The sequence below is a fragment of the Dioscorea cayenensis genome, chromosome 19 (genome assembly GCF_009730915.1).
Source record: "Dioscorea cayenensis subsp. rotundata cultivar TDr96_F1 chromosome 19, TDr96_F1_v2_PseudoChromosome.rev07_lg8_w22 25.fasta, whole genome shotgun sequence".
In the NCBI taxonomy this organism is placed as follows: Eukaryota; Viridiplantae; Streptophyta; class Magnoliopsida; order Dioscoreales; family Dioscoreaceae; genus Dioscorea; species Dioscorea cayenensis.
Window position 1 is genome coordinate 9,893,202 of NC_052489.1, and position 18,047 is coordinate 9,911,248.

Below are 18,047 nucleotides of genomic sequence, written 5' to 3' on the forward strand. Positions count from 1 at the left end.
GGAACAGTATGTGAGAGTGGGAGTAATCTTCTCAGGGCCATATATCACCAAACTCATCATCACAATCGATCTACTGGACGTGATCAGGGGGGCCGAAAAGATGATTATCCCAATACCCCTCGGCTTGGAGACTATGAGACAGATGGGTATGATCAGGAGGTATAGAGACAGGGTGTATATGATGAACATGCCTCCACCAGAGCCAGTTAAGGCCGAGGGAGATTCAACCGCGGGTTCACAGCCTACGCTCAAGCATCAGCCTGAGCAGATAGAGAATGAGGCACCACCTGCAGCACAAGAGCCACCTCCAGTGCGTATGTTTTCTCCATCTCAAGCCTATGATCACTTTGAGAGGCTTGAGAGTGCTGTAGGGGTGCTACGGGCCGAGATTGCTGAGGTTCGCGTGACACAGGTCACCAACCACACAGAAGTTATGGCGCATCTCGACACCTTGCAGCAAATCCTACAACGAGACATGACCTCACCTTTTATGATGAGACCGAGGACTCCTCAGGCATCCCAAGCACCACCATCACCTCCAACAGCACTAACCGATCCACCAGCATCTATATCTTCACAAGCACCAGCAGTAGCAGAAGCACAGCCAGTAGATGACACCGACGATTGATGTGTCTTTACTTTATTTGTTTTTATGTCTTTAGTATTTTATTTCTGTATTTCACTTTGGACTCGTATTACTTCGAAAGGATCTTCCTTCTGAGTTTATCTTTTATTTTCAGTTGCTTTGAGTTGTATTTCATTCTTCATATTTTTATATACTTGAGTTTATTTTGTTTTTTTATTGAGCTTCACTGAACCCCTTGTTGCATATGTGCATATGGTCTTGTGAGTATGGAAATTAAGGACTAGTCATGGACACGGTCATTGTGATAATCACATGGCCGTGTGTGCTCCACAACCCATTGGAACTCAGCTCTCAATGAATAAGCTCTATCAAACGTACCATTAAGAGTTCAGGGGAGTATTGTTTCAATTGCCCACCTTCACATATGTTTTTGATTGCTTTGTATTTTATTGTGCTTGCATGTGCATATTAAGGGCAATGTACATCTTAAGTGTGGGGGGAAGTTCACATTACACTTATTCTATACTTATGCTCTTATTGTTCGTGCTCATGTAGCCAATGGCGGTTCACCTTAATTGCAATGGTTGTATTCTTAAGTTTAGGAGAATTTTGAACATTGAATGTTCTCATGCTCTAGTTTTTACTTGAATTTTTAGGAATTTTTATCCGATTGACACTTGTTTCACTTCTCACTCATTAAACCTTATGGAAACTCAAGTTTGACATTTAAGGGAGTAGTTAGTTGTTTCTTGTTTTAACTTCATTAAAAAAAGTTATTTTTGTTTTGTTTGTGCATTGGGGGTGGAAAGAGCTACTACCTATGAAGTATGAAGCTACTCTCATAAGTTGGATAATAGTTATACCCTAATGAGAGAAAGAGCTATCTCATGGGATGAGTGAAAGCTACTACCTCCGTAGAAGGAACTACCACCTCGAAACTGTTAAAGGCACCTTAGCGGCTGCTTCAGAAAGGGCTACCTTAGAGGATGTGTGAAGCTACTACCGTCTCTTTTCTCTCTTTTTGTAAATAAATAAGTCCCTTATACTTAGAGCTTTGAGGAGTATACGATGGGTTAACTTGCGTGAGTTTACACATACTTACACGATTTTGGGTTATTGTCCTTTTTTATTCGAGTTTTTAGCTAGAGCAATGATTTTTCATATATGGTGTTGAAATTTTACCTTACGTGTAGAATGCCCCTCTTGCATGCTTTTGGTGAACCTAAGGCCAACCACTTTCAATATTTCTTTCTTCTATGCTTCAATGTTTTATTTTTCTTGAGGACAAGCAAAAGCTTAAGTGTGGGAGAGTTTGATAAGTGCTTGTGTAATACTAATACAAAGTATTGTTTTCTTACATTGAGCATTGCTTTTCTTAGGTTTTATCACTTATGCATGTGTATTTGTGTTCTTTTGCGCATGTAGGGGTTGTGGAGACAATTATGAAAGAAAGAAACCTGATAGGTGTTTGTGTATTAATAATACTAAGTGTTCTTTCCTTAAGATGATCATTACTTTTATCACGTTTAAGCGCTAATACATGTGTATTTGTATTCTTTTACGCATTTAGGGTTGTGAAGCTAAGTTTTAAGAAAAGAGGCCAAAAGTAGATTGTGAATGCACTATTTGGTGGAATCTTGGAAGGAACAAACGCGAAGACACAAGTATGGCTCTAAGATACATGAATGTGTGCCAACCTCCATGTATTTAAGTCATTACAATGAGTTGGGGGGGCACGAAGGCAGTCACATTTGCGTATCCTAACTTGTGCATTAATAGGAAGATCTTTACCAATGAGGCCTTTGATTGAAGAAGAGTTGGAATCTACGACATAAACATGTGCCTGTTTATGTTGCCTCTATGAAAAGTGTGGAATTGGGAGTGTTTTGGTTGAGTACTATAGCAGGTTAATGTCGCAAATCACTGTAGTAATACACTATAGCAGTTATTGTTCACAGGTGATCGAAAATCTGGTTTCCAGAGAGTCGACACATGGGTGTGGAAATTCCCCACACCCGTGTGGAAATTCCACAGGACGATGTGGAAATTCCTAATACCCGTGTCGAAATTCCACAGGCCGTGTGGAGAATCCACAGGGGCGTGTGGATGTCCGATTCCAGCCCTATTTAAGCCACGATTCAGCCAAATTTTTAAGAGAATCTTTCATCCTTCTCTGCAACTTTTCTCCATCTTTTGAGAGGCCGCCAGCTAGGGTTTTGAGAGGCTTTTGGCAAGTCTTTAGAGTGGTCATACGGATTCAACACCGTTCTTTTCATGGCAAGTCTTTGGCCAAATCTTTCACCGATCTAGCGAGGTGTGCCCTAGGCTACACAAGAGGACCTTTTGAGAAGAAGAGGCTACTCCACAAGACCATCAACACAAATACCGAGGGGTTTTCCTATGGATTACTTATTTTACTTTCGATTTCATTATTGATTGTATCTTGCTCCATGGAGAGCTAAACCCCCTAGTGAATACTTGGATTTTTTAAACCCTAGGATGTTAATGTTTCTTTGACCTTTTATTATGCTTTCCTTAATTTATGTTTTTAATTGAGTTTCAATCTTGAATGCTTGTTGAATGATTTATCCCTTAGAGTAACACTAGGGTTGAGAGTTCATCTTTGTATCCTTCGTGGTGGGTGACACGCCATGAGTGTTAGACAAAGCTAGATTGGAGAGGGTTGAGAGGGTGAGTCGAGAGGTAGCGGAGCGTCCCTTTTCCCATCTGGTGTGATTTATCCTACCTCCAATTCCTAGAGTTCTTTGCGGTTACAATAGAGTGAAGAACTAAAAGATGAACTCCGATGGGGCTTAGTTGCTCAAGCAATAGAGTGAAGCATTGAAGTGACTTTAGTATATGGGGCTTAATTGTGACTAGGGGTCTTTCGCCTGGACCAAAGGGTTAGATCTACACATAGGAATAGGGTTTATCACTTGGAATCCCTAGAAATCTATGTAACTTTGCACAGTGTGAGGTGTTGAAACTGAGCGATTTCATCGCCGGGACATAGTGTAGAGTTAGTCATGGTTGACTTTAGATTTGGGACTGTGTGCTTTAGCATTTCCACTACTCATTAAGAATTAGTTAGGAAGTATAAAATTTGGTCTTGCACTTGAAACATTAGTCCTAGGGGGAGCATTATCCAAGTGCCCCACTTCTGTCAATTGTCTTTCCTCTCACTTACTTGGGCTTCTCGTTCTTGTTTCTTTTGTTTTTGCTTATATTACACTTTATCAACACAATCGTTATTCATCTTTGCTTGGCTAAGTAGCAATTTTAGTATTCTTATTCCCTGCTTCCTATGGATACGATACCCCACTCACTTGGGATTTATTACTTCGACAAACTCGTGTACTTGCGGGTCACACGCAAGGGGCGTTGTCAAGTTTTTGGCACTATTGCAGGGGAGTAGGTGTTTAGAGATACTTTGTAATTTGTTATTTTAGCCATTCATTATTCATTCTGCTTCATATCTTCCTATTCTATCATCATTCTGATTTGTTTTCTTTATTTTGGTGGAGCTCCTGGTTATGACCTGAGGGAACCCTTCTATATTAATTGAAGGTGATCCTGAACTTGAACGTACACACAAAAGAAAGGGTAAAGAACCTATGCAAGAACCGTTGAATCTAGCTGAAGTGGAAGTTGAAGGGTCTGACAACATGGCAGAATAGAATGAACAATAGAGAACACTTTCTGATTATGCCAAACCGTCAGTATTGGGGACACAATCTAGCATTGTGCAGTCCCCGATTATAGCTCTGAACTTTGAGCCAAAGGAAGCATTCATTCAATAGTTTGGCTGATGAGGATCCAAACAACCATATTGAAACTTCTTGGAATTTTATGACATGCTGAAGATTAATGGTGTTACAGATGATGCTATAAGATTGAGGGCTTTCCCATTCTCTCTAAAAGGAAGAGCAAAGCAGTGGCTACATTCTTTACCACGAGCATTCATCACTACATTTAATGGAATGGTCAAAGCTTTTCTTACATGGTACTTCCCTCTGGGGAAATCGGAGAAGCTTCGTAATGAAATATCGTCATTTGATTAGATGGAGGTTGAATCCTTGTTTGAGACATGGGATTGATTCAAGGACCTCTTATGGAAGTGTCCACAGCATGGTTTCCTTGAATGGATGATCATTTAGACTTTTTACAATAGGTTGAATCCAAGTACGAGACAACTTCTAGATGCCGCTGTAGGAGGTACAATGGGGAACAAGTCCACTAAAGAAGCCCGGCAGTTGGTAGAGGAAATGGCCATGAACAGCTACCAATGGATTGCAAGGGAAAAGAAGAAAGTGGCCGGACTCGATGAAATTGATGCGGTTACATCCTTAGCAGCCCAAGTAGAGGTATTGAGCAAGAAATTGGATACATTTACTTCACCGAGGGTGGTTGCAATCACGAATTTTGATGGTTATGGGGGTTTACATATGCCGTTTGATTATCCTATATCAATTGCTTCTTCAGCCCAGACTGAACAAGTAGACTTTATAGGCAATTCGGGAAGGGTACAAGGTAATCCTTATAGCAACACCTACAACTAAGGGTGGAGGAACCACCCCAATTTCTCATGGAGTAACCAAGGGCAGCAAAAGGTCATAGCACCACCGGGTTTTCAATAGCAACAAGCCCCAAACATGGAGAATAGAGTTTGAGGTTTGGAAACCTAGATGACCCATTTAGAGAAAGCCTTGACTAGATTTGTGCAATCATCGGATACACTGTTCCAATTGGTCAAGGGTACACTTCACAACCACACCGCTTCATTGCAAAATTTAGGAAATCAAGTGGGGCAAATTGCAAAGTCTCTGTCGGAGAGACCATAAGACAGCTTGCCGAGTAATACCGAGACTAATCTGAGAGAACATGTGAAGGCGATGACTTTGAGAAGTGATCATGAGGTTGAGTGTAGGTTTCCAAGTGAGAAGACCAATGTTGAAGCCCTTGAGGTCGTGGAGGTTGAGGAGAGAGCTAACAAAGAGAAGGAGGTGGCACCCGCACCTTACAAGCCAAGAATCCCGTATCTTTCAAGATTAATGAACGACCAAAATGATGAGCAATACAAGAAGTTCTTGGGTCTATTCAAGCAATTACAGATCAATATTCCTTTTGTGGAGGCGTTGTCTCAAATGCCTCGGTATGCCAAGTTCTTAAAAAATCTTTTGACCAACAAGAGGATGTTGGAGGAGAATGCATCGGTGATCTTAAATGCCTCTTGTTCGGCGGTGTTGCAAAAGAATATGCCGAACAAGAAGAAAGATTCCGGAAGCTTTGTGATTCCATGCAACATTGGCAATTTGGGTGAAGAGATGGCTTTGGCAGATTTGGGGGCTAGTATCTACATCATGCCATGCTCGTTCTTTTAGAAGCTAGGATTGGGAGAACCTAGGCCAACTCGGATGACATTACAATTGGAGGACCGAATAGTGAGACATCCAAGGGGCATCATTGAAGACATAGTTATCAAGATGGACGAATACATATTTCATGTAAATTTCATAGTGTTGGACGTCGATGAGGATGCACATGTTCCTTTGATACTTGGGAGGTCATTCTTGTGCACTTCCAAGGCACTAATAAACATGGGCGGCGGGGAGTTGACACTGAGGGTTGGAGATGACAAGCTCACTGATAAGTGCTTGTGTGATAAGAATATGAAGTGTTTTTTCCTTATGATGAGCATTACTTTTATCGGGTTTTAACGCTAATATGTGTGTATTTATGTTACTTTCATGCATATAGGGTTGTGAAGCCGATTCTTATAGAAAGAAGCCAATGTAGATCATCAGAGCACCATTTTGAGGAAATCTTGAGAAGGTTCAAATGTGAAGACATAAGTCAAGTTCAAGATGCTCGAATGTGTGCCAACCTCCTTGTATTCAAGCTAGCACAATGATTTGGAGGGGTACAAAGGCAGTCACATTCTAAGTATTCCGGCTTGTGCATGTGTAACAAGATCTCAACCAACGCGGCCATTCATTGAAGTAGTAAAGCGAAGCACTTGTGGATCTCACAATAAGTTTTTGGAACTGTTGCAGAGGACCCACCAGGAATACTCGGAAAACTTGGATCTTGTTGATTTTACCATTGTTTTGTCTACTTGTATATCTTGTTTTTATATATTATTTGTGTACATACATCTTCATTTTCTTATTTCTATTTCCTTTTTTTACTCTCTTTTCAATTTCTAAGTGTTGGCCTAAAATATTGTGCAAGGTACCCATCTTATGACACATGCAAGTCAAGCAAACTTAGTAGAGCCTGACAATGAAATTGAGAGGACTTTCCATCAAAGATTAAGAGAAGTGGCTAAGAGTTCAAGACAACAAGAAATTCAGGTTGAATCTAGTGAACCTTCAGTTATGGTCGAGCCTAGAATAACTTTATTTGATTATGAGAGGCCACAGTTCACTAGTCAAGAATTTAGTGTACAAGCACTAACATTGCCAGCAAATAATTTTGAGATTAAAGCAAGCACAATCGGGATGGTACAAAATTCAGTGTAATTTGATGGTCTGGCCGATGAAGACCCACATGCTCATCTATCCCATTTCCTTCAGATCTGCTCTACCTTTAAGATCAATGCAGTTTCTGATGATGCAATTCGACTGATATTATTCCCATTCAGTTTAAGAGGGAAAACTTACAGATGACTTCCTTCCTTGGCTCTCAGGTCGATTACCACATGGAAAGCAATAGTGGAGAAGTTCCTTGCTAGATAATTCCCACCAAGTAAGGTGGCCTGACTAAGACAAGAGATTTTTGCTTTTAGGCAAGGTGATTCTGAGACACTTTTCAAGGCACATGAAAGGTTCAAGGACCTTTTGAGGAAATGCCCTCATCATGGTTTCTCTTCTTTGATGAGGGTACAGATGTTATGTAATGGTTTAAACTATCAGACTCGTCAGCTCCTTGATATCGCAGTAAGGGCCTCATTGAGCAATAAATACCCTGAAGATGCCAAGAAGCTCATTGAAGATATGGTAAATAATGAATGTCATTGGAGCATATGACAGAAAGCACCAAGGGCAGCAGGTATTTATGAAGTGAATGATAACACCGCACTGGCCACAAAGGTTGAAGCATGTTGGGGTTCAAGCTTAAATTCAGGAGCTGTTTTATCTTGTGAAGCATGTGGTGCCGGCCATGCAACTATGCAATGCCCTATTTCTATTATTTCTTCGGCACCTGTAGAGACAGTTGACTATGTTGGTTGAAGACCAAGAGGACCGGGAAATCTTTATGGGAATACATATAATCCAAGGTGGAGGAACCACCCAAATCATTCTTGGAACCAAGGCACACCACTGAATATGTTCTAGCCAAGTTCATGATCAACACGGAAGAAAAGTTTCTAAGTGTAAACACTCGGCTTGATGAGTTTGGCACAGTGTTGAGATATGTCCAAGATCCTATTCAATCTCTTGAGACCCAAGTCGGACAACTAACTAAGGGCATGTTCATTTGGGCTGAAGTGTCTGGGAAGTGAGGGAAGTGAAATGACTTCCCCCACTTCGGGTGTTTGTTTATCCTAAAGTGGAGGAAGTGCCACTTCCCCCACTTTCACACTAGGAAGTGAAAATATAACTAGTCCTACTTCAATGAATTTTACACTGAAGTGGGTAAAGTGAACTCCATATAAAAATATGACTTCCACCACTTCCTTCATCCATGTTGAAGTTACAGGTATCTCATTTCTAGATTTGGTGAACTAACCCCTCCTGAGACGCCAGCCTCCCTGACACATCCGAATATGCGTGTAAACCGCAAGTGCACGGGTGTCGAAGTAATAATTACCCCGGTGAGTGGGTAGTCGAATCCACAGGGAACGGAAGTATTAGTATTAACCAATTCTTAGTTATCTAGTCAAAATCAATGGATGTGATGAAATGAACTAATTGCAAGAGAATTAATAAGCAAGCAAACGAGCAAGAAAACAAGTAAAGGAGATCTCAATCAATAAAGATGAGGTACCTGGACAATGCTCCCCCTAGGATCTAACATGAAGCTCATGATTCACTAAATGCTTCTAAACTGAGTCTAATGAGTCGACGTAATCCAAGAACAACCGGCCCTTGCCTCCAAGCCATCGGTACTAGTCCCCTACAAGGTCCCGGCGGAGAAATCGCTCAATCTCAACATCTCACACCCATATGACCGCAATACGCTCTAGGGACACCTAAGAGTGAAACCGATTTCTAAAGATAGATCCAACCCTAATTCCCTACAAGGTCCCTGTGGAGAAATCTCTCAATCTCACGCCTCACACCAAATATGGTTGCATAGAGTTTAGGGAATACGGAGATAGGAAACACTCGATCGGAAGAGAAAGGGGACACTCCACTATCTCATGACTCACCCTCTCAACCCTCTTTAACCTTGAAGTTTTAACTCTAATGGAGACCTCTCTCACATCAAAGTAACAAATCATATGAATCCAATCAACCACAAGGATTAATTAAACAAGCAAGTAATGGGAATACAAGATTAAAACTCAAATCAACTCGGATTTAATAGAAACATAAAGCAAATCATTACAAAAACATAGATCCTAGGGTTCACATGCCCAAATACCTACTAAGGTTTAGCCCTCCATGGAGCAAGTTACAAAACAATGATTATTACAATGAAAAGTAATGAAAACCATGAAGTAAAACCCCCTTAAATTTGTGATGATGGCCTTGATGGGTCGCCCAACGTCTTGAAGAATCCTTCTCCGAAGCTAGGTCACTGAAGGCTCCCTCTAAGCTATGACGGAGAGAAGATCGATCAAAGTTCGTGATGGACGCCCCCCAATATCGCCAAAGACCTCCTCCAAAACCCTAGCCGCCCTGCCTTCAAAGTGCTCGCCAAAACCCTCACCAATATGTGTGCTTTATAGCCTATTGGAACACCACTCCCAACAAATTGGCTCCATCAAATGAAACACTAGGAGTCAGGGGAGCATTGTTTCAATTGCTTCTCCCATATTTATTCTTGATTTATATACATCATGAGTGAGCTTGCATGTGTACATTGGAGACAATGTACAACTTAAGTGTGGCGGGGGGAGTTTCATAGTGCACACATCTCTTTTATATTAGTCTTGATTGTTATACATGCTCACATAGCCATTGGCGGTTCACCTTAGTTGAAATGATTGTATTCTTGGGTTTAGGAGGAGAATTTTTAACATTGAATGTCTTCATGGTCTAGTTTTTGCTTGAATTTGTAGGAATGTTTGCCCGATTGACACTTGTTGCACTACTCTCTCTTTAAACTCTTTTGGAAACTCATGTTCGATGTTAAAGGGTCTAATTATTGATATTTCTTTTTTTTATTTGTGAAAAAAATGGAAAAATGAAAAGAAAGAACAAAATAGTTTTGTTGTACTTGTTGGGTGGAAAGAGCTACCACCTATGATGTATAAAGCTACTTTCATAAGTTGGATACTAGTTATGTCTTAATGAGAGAAAGAGTTATCCCATGGGATGTGTGAAAGCTACCACCCTGGTAGAAAGAGCTACCACCTCAAAAGTGTGAAAGCCACCTTAGCGGCCGATTTGGAAAAGGCTACCTTAGAGGATGTGTGAAGCTACTATCCTTTTTTAATTTTTGTTACCTTTTGTAGATAAATAAGTCCCTTATATGTAGAACTTTGAGGAGTATACTTTGGGTTGACTTGAGTGAGTTTACACAGTTACACAATTTCAGGTTTGTTGTCTTTTTTTATTCAAGTTTTTTTAGCTAGAGAATTGATTTTTCGTATTTAGTGTTGAAATCTCCCTTACTTGTAGAATGCTCTCTTTGCATGCTTTAGTGAACCTAAGGCCAAGCACTTCCAATATTTCCTTAATCTATGCATACAATGTTTTATTTTTTTGCTTAAGGACAAGCAAAAGCTTAAGTGTGGGGGAGCTTGATAAGTGCTTGTGTGATAAGAATACGAAGTGTTCTTTCTTTATGATGAGCATTACTTTTATCAGGTTTTAACGCTAATATGTGTGTATTTATGTTACTTTCATGCATATAGGAATGTGAAGCTGAATCTTATAGAAAAAAGCCAATGTAGATCGTGAGTGCACCGTTTGGAGGAAATCTTGAGAAGGTTCAAACGCGAAGACATAAGTCAGGTTCAAGATGCTAGAATATGGGCCAACCTCTTTGCATTCAAGCGAGTACAATGATTTGGAGGGGTACAGAGGCAGTCACATTCTAAGTATTCCGGCTTGTGCATGCATAGCAATACTGTAGCAAAATATTGTAGCAGGTATTGTTCACAGCCAGCCGAAGAAGGAGTTATCCAGAGAAGCCAAACATGCATGTGGAAATTCCACACGCCCGTGCGTTAATTCTACACGGGACGTGTGACATATTCACATGGGTGTGTGGATTCCTGATTCCAGCCCTATTTAATGCCGATTTCACCCACGATTTCAGTATTCTTTTCTCCATCTTTTTCCCAACTTGAGAGAGTGCCGGAGCTAGGGTTTTCAGAAGTTTTGGCTAGGGATTGAGAAAGGTTCTACGGCTCTGACATCGTACTCCATTTGGAAGAAGGTTAGTGGGAGAGCTTTCATCGGCACCGATCAGGCGAGGTGTATCCTAAGCCGGACAAAGGAACCCTTTGACGAGTAGAGGACTCTCCACAAGACCGTCGTCATGACCATCGAGGGGTTTTCTATGGATTCATTGCTTTTACATTCGATTTCATTGATTATACTTAGCTCATGGAGAGCTAAACCCCCTAGTGGGTACTTGGATTGTGAACCCTAGGATGTATTCATTTCATTGAACCTTGTATTTATGCTTTCATTAATTGATGTTTTTATTGAGTTCCAATCTTGAATGCATTGCTTGTATGAATACTCCCTTATAGTGACACAAGGGTTCAGAGTTCTTATTGGTAACCCTTCTGAGTGAGTGACACACCATGAGAGTTAGACAAAGCTAGATTAGAGAGGGTTGAGATGGTGAGTCGAGAGGTAGCAGAGCGTCCCCTTTCCCATTCGGTGTGATTTATTCTACCTCCAATTCCTCGAGTTCTTTGCGGTCATAATAGAGTGAAGGGGCTAAGGGATGACCTTCCACTGGGGGCTTAGTTGCGAGTGCAATGGAGTGAAGCGTTGAAGTGATTTTAGCATCTAGGGCTTAATTGTGGCTAGGAACCTTCCCCTGTACCAAAGGGTTAGGTCTACAAATAGGAAGAGGATTTATCACTTGGAATCCCTATAACTCATTGCAATTCTATACGAGTGCGAGGTTGAGAGATTGTTTAATTTCTCCTACAGGACATGTATAGGATTAGACATCGTTGACCTTAGATTTGGGACCATGTATTAAAGGATCTACACGACTCATTAATGCATTAGTTATGAAGCATAATAGATAGTTTTTGCACTTGAAATGATTGTCCTATGCAGGTCAATATCCGAGTACCCCATTTATATCGATTACCTTACCTTTCCTTTACGTGTGCTCTCTCTCTTGTCTCTTTTACTTTTGTTTGCATTACTTCTTACCTCACAAATCACTATTCATATTCCGCTTAGTTAAGAAACAACTTATGTATTTTTATTCCCTATTCCCTGTGGATAAGATACTCACCTGGGATTTTAATACTCGACAAACCTGTGCACGTGCGGGACATACGCAGGGGGTGTTGTCAGTAATGCAAACAAAAGTAAAAGAGACAAAAGAGAGAGCGCAAGTAAATGAGAGGTAAGGCAATCGGTATAAATGGAGTACTCGGATATTTTTCCGCCTAGGACAATCGTTTCAAGTGCAAAAACCCTCTATTATTCTTCATAACTAATACATTAATAAGTCATGGAGATCCTTTAATACATGATCCCAAATCTAAGATCAACCATGCCTAATCCTATACATGTCTAGTAGGAGAAAGTGAACAATCTCTCAACCTCGCAAACATATAGAATTGCAATGAGTTCTAGGGATTCCAAATGATAAATCCTCTTCCTATATGTAGACCTAACCATTTGGTATAGGCAGAATGTTCCTAGCCACAATTAAGCCCTAGATGTTAAAATCACTTCAACGCTTCACTCCATTTCACTCGCAACTCAGCCCTAGCCGAAGGTCATCCCTTAGCCCATTCACTCTATTATGACCGCAAAGAACTCGAGGAATTGGAGGTATAATAAATCGCACTAGAGGGGAAAAGGACGCTCCACTACCTCTCGACTCACCCTCTCAACCCTCTCCAATCTAGCTTTGTCTAACTCTCATGGTGTGTCACACACTCACAAGGGTTACCAACAAGAACTCTCAACCCTATTGTCACTCTAAGGGAGTATTCATACAATCAATGCATTCAAGATTGGAACTCAATAAAAACATCAATTAATGAAAGCATAATAACAAGGTTCAATGAAATGAATACATCCTAGGGTTCATAATCCAAGTACCCACTAGGGGGTTTAGCTCTCCATGGAGCTAATTACAATCATTGAAATCGAATGTAAAAGTAATAAATCCATAGAAAACCCCTCGATAGTCATGACGATGGTCTTGTGGAGAATCCTCTACTTGTCCAAAGGTCCCTTTGTCCGGCCTAGGATACACCTCGCCGGATCGGTGCCAACGACAGCTCTCCCACTAACTTTCTTCCAAACATAGTGTGATGTTAGAGCCATAAAACCTCTCCCAATCCCTAGCCAATACCTCTCAAAACCCTAGCCACAACCCTCTCTCAAGTTGTTGAAAAGATGGAGAAAAGAATCCTGAAATCGGGGTTGAAATCGGCCTTAAATAGGGTTGGAATCAGGAATCCACAAGCCCATGTGAATATTTCACACGGCCCGTGTGGAATTAATGCGCGTGCGTGTGGGATTTCCACGTACTCGTGTGGCTTCTCTGGATAACTCCTTCTCCGGTCGGCCATGAATAGTACCTACTACAGTATTTTGCTACAATGTTGCTATAGTGCCCTACTACAGCACCGGTCCGAAACACTCGCAAAACCATGCTTTCATCGAGGTAACGTAAACGGGCACACGTTTACGTTGTAGATCGCTTTGCTTCTTCAATGAACGGCCGCATTGGTGGAGATCTTGTTACACATGCACAAGCCGGAATACTTAGAATGTGACTGCCTCTGTACCCCTCCAAATCATTGTGCTAGCTTGAATACAAGGAGGTTGTCACACATTCTAGCATCTTGAACCCGACTTATGTCTTCGTGTTTGAACCTTCTCAAGATTTCGTCCAAATGGTGTACTCACGATCTAGATTGGCTTCTATCTCTAAGATTCGGCTTCACAACCCTATATGCATGAAAGTAACATAAATACACACATATTAGCATTAAATCCTGATAAAAATAATGCTCATCATAAGGAAAGAACACTTTGTATTCTTATCACACAAGCACTTATCAGCAAGTTGTACTCAAAGACATGTCAGTGTGTGCCAATCTCCACTGTGCTCGAGTGAACACACATTGGAGGGGTACAAAGCAGTCACACTCATGTGTTCTGACTTGTGCAATTCTAGCAAGATCTTCATCAATGTGAGTTAGTTGAAGACGCGAAGCGATCTACTACATGGATGTGTGCCCATTCATGTGGCCTCGATGAAAAGAGTGGATTCGGGAGCATTTTGGTGAAGTAATGTAGCAGTTTACTGATGAGTCCGCAAGTGCACAGGTCATCAAGTAATACCCTGTGCATGACACAGGGGTCGTATTCTCTAGGGTCCCAAGAGCTGTTATTACTTCCCCTTAGACGGCACTGTCTAGTCTACCAAATATAGGACTAAAACAAGATAAGGAAAATAACAAGGAGAAAACTATAAACACATGGACTAAGGCTCACCACATAAACATACTAAGGAAGCAAGTAACAATGAAAGTGCGAGGTCCCCAGGCGAGGATCTCCTCGGGACTACTAAAGCTAGATGGATGTTAGAATTACAAAGGCAACGGTGGTTGGACCAAGAGACAACCAAAAATAGATCACCCCGATGGTCACGGCAGTAATCCCTAATCCAATAAGAGTTTTGACTCGGAATCTCTTCCGACCAAATCCTCCTATGATCGCATTACAAGTAGGGATATCTCAAACTAAGGCCAGAACTCAACCTAGGTACAGCCCTAATAGTTGGAGGGGTATGAAATACCCAATCGTCATGGTGTATTCATACATGTATCCCTTCTAAGCAAGGTGTGTCGAGTACAAGGGCGATGGTGTGGACCCCACTCTCTTTAAAATTATCTTTTTGTTTTTTATTTAATTTAATTAGTTTCATTTAAAAGTTTTATCTTATCCTTTCATAACCTTCTACCCATATTTTAGGCAACCTCCCACCTGCGCGATTTTTTTTTAAATCTCAATAAAAAGGGATAATGATGAGTGCGATCCGCAAGTGCACGGAGTCGTCAAGTAATACCTCTCGTGCGAGCACGAGAGGGTCGTATTCCCCGGCCCAAGGATCTACCCTTACTCTCTTCGCTATTGTCTCAGCCGATGATTCGAAAAGGTTTCTCTAATCTATTAATTTGAATAAGATAACTACAAGTGGAGACTAAAAAATACGGAGAGGGGTATAAAAATCGGGGAAAAGGAACGGTCACGGATGCGGATTCCCTAGGGGCTACTAAAGTGCACAGGATGCTAAGAATGTCATGCAATTGAAGGTTTGGACCCTAGAGATTTCCTTTGATTAGGTCAACCCGATGGTCACGGCCATTGACCCCTAATCCGGTATAAGTATTGACACGTAATCTCTTCCGATCAAATCCTCATACGATTGCATTAACAAGTGGGGAAATCCCTAATTAGAGCCGAACACAACCTCGGTCTAGCCCCTAATGGTGGAGGGGCATGAATCACCCGATGGTCACGGCGATTCGCATACGAATCCCTTCCAAACTTGGTGTGTCTAGTACAAGGGCGATGGTCACGCTACCAAGTACAACCTAACAGCTTGGTTTTACGGAGTTCTCATGTAAGCAACACATCAAATGCACCAAGAATGAATCTCAAAACACAACAATTGCAATAAAACAAACTTAAATCATCCAAATACATTAGTTCACCCCAAGGTTCACCGCAGATCCGTGACCTTTGGGGTCTACTCGTCCCATACAAACAAAATCCAAGTAACAAATCCATGCAAACAACTACAAAAAGGCATAATAAAAAAACTCCCTCAAACAATGGAAGAAGGAAGACAAGCCAAGCTAGGTGGAAAGGCTTTCCACGGACGCCCGCAATGTGGGCGGCTTCCCTCGCCGCTCACAAACTCCCAAAGAAGAGATCGATGAAGATCTAGCCAAACCGAGCTTCTCCCTTAGATTTCCCTTCTCCAAAAACATGTAATCTTGCCTCTCAAAGATTGGTGAAAATCGGCTTGAAGAACCCTCCAAAAACTCCTCCCCTTGCCCTAGAAGAAATCAGCTCTTATATACCCCGTCAGTCATGCGGGCTCCATGCGGGCGCATGGAGCCCGTGAAGCTCATGCACCAAATGCCCAAAAACCTGCCGGGTACTACATGCTGCTCACCATGTTGTTTTTTTGCTACATGCATTTTTTGCTACAGCCTTCTCCCTATCGCCTCTTTAGCGTTGTGGTGGCGTAATCGAGAGGTTCTCCTAGTCCCGATTGTCAAACGAGGATCTAAGCGACTTCCAAATACAAGGTTAGGCGACTATCCGATTGCACCTTTGTGGTGGTCTTGTTTGGCAGTTGTTGGGTGTTTGTTTGGTGTTGTATGTTAGATGTTCTCTCGCTTGTAGGTTCTTCATGTTCTTTTAAGTTTCTCTATTAAATACGCTCTTTTATAGTTCCGCTAGTGGTTCAGTTGAATTCAGCAAGCTTTTACTTCCATGTTTTATCCTCGGGTTATTTATGGATGCCATTGTGTGAATATATATATTATCCTTCAAAGGTTAATTAGTAATGCTTTAGCAGCTTTAATTTTCTTCTTGATGCACTCGCATCGCTTTGGGGTTAGGATGTGCAAAGTGTTTTTGATTGAGGTCTTATAGTATCCAATGATATTTATTTTCCCGATCCTTTATAAGATTAAGTGTTATACTTGGAATCCAAGACTCCTAGTTAATTTGTAAAGTTAGGGTTATTGAATTGATTTTATGTCTATAGGTTCTTTTGTGGAGAGTTAAGTGGGAGTCAACTTGGATTTTTTTGTGGATTTAGCGTAATATCGTGTAAGTATCCCACATATAAATTATGCTATGTATATACGCTCTTTGACACTAGCTAAATTTGTGAAAAATAAGTATTTATTTATTTATTTTGTGATAGATAGGTTTCAGTTCATTATTCAAATTATATTTATTTAATTAACAGTATTTTCGGAATTATTTTTAATATATTTAAAAACTTCAAATTAATGATATCCCTGAGAATCGAAATGTCTAGATGTCTCAAATCCTCGAATATTTCAAGTATTTGAATTTTCAGCTAATTCATTTTAAATCCCGATTATTTGCCATCCGAATTTCATGTATTTGATTTATGATTATTTAAATTTTTTTGAATTAAAGATATGTTTAAACTAAGAGATCCGGAAAATTATTTAAATGTTGGTTTTCTTAAATTTTTAATTATTATATATACTACGCTTGTAAATCGTGGATCATATCATTCCTGCTTTTTTTTTATTTACTATTATTACTTTGTTTAAATTATAGTTAACTTTTTGAATTTCAAAGTTGTATTTCATTTGTTTTATTCAGACAAAGATAGCTTGTGAATTTCGTGATACTATATTTAAAGATTATTGTTAACTTTATTTAAATTCAGATTTTCTATTCTACTGATTTTGGGTATTTTATTTAATTTTTGTTTAACAAATATTATTATTTTTTTATTATCTCGTTAATGTATGGATTCTATTAATTGGTTTATTTTGATATGACAAAAAAATGGGATCATGTTATCGTATTCTTGTGCTTTTGCTTATTTTTGAATTTTGTTAATTCATCGCTTTTGTGAACAAGGTACTTTGATATAGAAATTAGTCCCCAACTAACTTTGCAATAACCCCGTCACATCGGGTTAAACACCCGACCGTGTCGACACGTATTTTTGTTCTAGAAACTATAGTTTCCCACCGCTTGCCGTCGTGCGAATATCGGCCTTTGTTAATTTTTGGCTCGGGTCACCGAGGGTAAAAATATGACTTTTGTTTTGTCTCGGGACACCGAGGGTAAATATATGAATTTTGTGATTTGTTTTGGGCAATAGTTGTTTGGGGGACCTATATGCTTAATTTTTGACATCTATGTTAAGTGAATTAAACTTATGGTTGGTTTTTGCAAATTATTAAATTATGATTTTTGATAAGTGATCCCTATATTTTTAGTGGGTGCTTACTGGGCTGTCAAGCTCATAAATTTTGTTGTTATTTTTTTCTTTCAGATCAGGAGTAGAGGTCAGTGACGGATAGCTTAGCAGGATCGTTGGGCCACCGTCAATCTTC

At 40.3% G+C, this 18,047-nt stretch overlaps 2 non-coding genes across 2 annotated transcripts; both read right to left on the bottom strand.

The window, feature by feature from the left end:
• Positions 1-4,614: 4,614 nt before the first annotated feature.
• LOC120250777 lies at positions 4,615-4,721 on the bottom strand. Its single transcript, XR_005533115.1, has one exon. It is a non-coding gene; the product is annotated as a small nucleolar RNA R71 (small nucleolar RNA).
• A 2,623-nt stretch (positions 4,722-7,344) lies between these two features.
• Positions 7,345-7,451, bottom strand: LOC120250931. The gene has a single exon (XR_005533260.1). It is a non-coding gene; the product is annotated as a small nucleolar RNA R71 (small nucleolar RNA).
• Between the last annotated feature and the right edge of the window lie 10,596 nt (positions 7,452-18,047).